Genomic DNA, 2500 nt, shown 5'->3' on the forward strand with positions numbered 1-2500 from the left:
TTCCTTTTCACAATTGCTCCAAACAGCTTATGGCTTTCCTCAGCATTTTCTGAAGGTACAGACATATATGATAAAATGAATCACAAAGTTCTTACTTCAATCCTATGTTTAGGTAATAAGATAATAATATAGGTCGTATTCTATTAGTTTTACTTGACTTCCTGATAACTAAATACTTTTCGTACTTGTAATTATTACAGAATATATTGAAAGTAAACTAGAATAAACCTGATGAACCTCATAACACCTTTTAAACACGCCATTAAGGCATAATAAACCAGTCACCACCACAATATAAACCAATTACTTTCATTACATGACGTATATATCTCGAAGATTATTTTCCAGTTTTATGATTATGCGATTCGACCTTGCAAATGTGAAATTCCAGGTGACTTTTACCTGCTCGTGTTGCAGCGAAGGAAAGCTTTTGGGATTTGCAACATCACCTGCAATGCTTTTCACTTTGGGAAAGAGGAAAACACTTTTTGTTGTTGTTGATTTTTCTTTGCGTTTTTTGGTACATCGGATAATATTTTGTGTTTAGACTGTCGCTAATAAAATCTTTGTTATCGCTGCTTTTATCATTGTTATTGTTAAGTCGATGATCATTATGATGATTAATACCTTTTTATCATACTAGTAATTACAATATTAAAAATAGCAATAATAACAATTATGAAAATTGTTTTTTTATTACTATAGTTATTATTAATATTATGATTATAATTGTTATTATAGTGATTATTATCGCCTATCCTGTTTTTTTATCGTTGTTGTTATTATCATCAATAACATTATTATTATTGCTGTCAATATCATTAACACTGCTATTATCATCACCATTATTATCATTATCATCATTATTACTATTATCATTATTATAGTTATCATTATTATAATTATCATTATTATTATCATTGTTATCATTATTATCATTATTATTATCATTATTTTCATTATCATAAATAACATTAATAACAATAATGATATCATTATTAATACTATTAGTATGAGTTTTGTTATTATCAATATTTCTTTATTAAAATTGATATTGGTTTTATTATTAACATCATTATTAACATAATAGTTACATTAATATTATCAACGAAACGAAAATTGTGATCCCTTCCATCGTTATCATCATAATCTCTGTTTCCTTATTAACGTCATTATTCCTTGATGTCATTATTGTTATTGTTGTTATTATTATTATCATTGTCATTTTTAATAGTATTACCATTATCATTGTTGTTATGATAATCATTATTGTTATTTTTATCATTATCAGTATCATTATGGTTATTATTTTGATTATTGTAATTATTATATTATTATTGAAATGATAGCATTATTATTACTGCTACTACTGTCATCATCATCTTCATTATTATCATAACTGTCTTTTTGCCACTTTCATCATTATCATTCCAATTATCCTCACTATCAATCTAATCATTGTTATTAGTAATATCATCATCCTCATTGTTATAATCATCATTAGTATTATTACTATTATTATCGTCGTTACTGTTCTTATCATTATTACCAGAATTTTTTATGTCATTTATATCGTTACTGTTATCATTATCATAACTATAAGGATAATTCTACCATCATTATCATCATCATATTCATTATTATCGTTGATAGTAATAATCTCAGTAGTAGTATTACTAGTAGTAGCAGCTGCATTACAGTAGTAGTAGTAGTGATACTAATAGCGATATCAGAAATAGTAGCATTCTATCATTATTCTTATATTCTGTACTTTTTTCTTCTCTTTTTGCGATCAGTATACTTAACTCTACTTAACTCTCGTTCTTGATTACCACATTGATTCATATTTATCATCACGGGAAGAAAAGCTAGTCGTTCAAAGTTAAATCATTGGAATTAACTTTTCCTGATGGTAAATTCTTTTTGATTGAATCTTATAATTATCATCGGTGTGAATATCATCCTTCGACATCGTCATATGCATTGATATTATGATATCATTATCAAAACTTCTTATATAAGAGTAGATTATAATCACGTCAAGTCTGATTATCATTCTATTATTTTCTGATTTTCACTATTATTATCTCATAAAGTGTTGATTTTACACATGCCATGACTGTCATCATCATTGATATAATAATTTTAGTCATTATAGTTTATGATATGTGCAATCTATTTGGGCATAAAATTGATTGTCTTTTAAACAAATATATTCATTTTTTTGTTTTTGTGATACTAATCTTGTTATTACTTCCTAACAGTAATTTTGTCATTATTTTTTTACACTAGCTTTGTCATTATTCTGTCTATTATACCAAAAGTTTCTCGGGAAATAGTTAACGTGATTATATCATGAAAATGTACAATAATAATAATAAAAAAAACATTGGATGTGAACGGGAGAAAGGAGAACAGAAAGAGTGAGAAGAAAAAAATCTTAGCATGACTGTCATCCATTCAAGAAGCCACGTGAATATCTTGGGATTTCTTTCTTTCC

The sequence above is a fragment of the Penaeus vannamei genome, chromosome 4 (assembly GCF_042767895.1).
Source record: "Penaeus vannamei isolate JL-2024 chromosome 4, ASM4276789v1, whole genome shotgun sequence".
NCBI classification, from domain to species: Eukaryota; Metazoa; Arthropoda; class Malacostraca; order Decapoda; family Penaeidae; genus Penaeus; species Penaeus vannamei.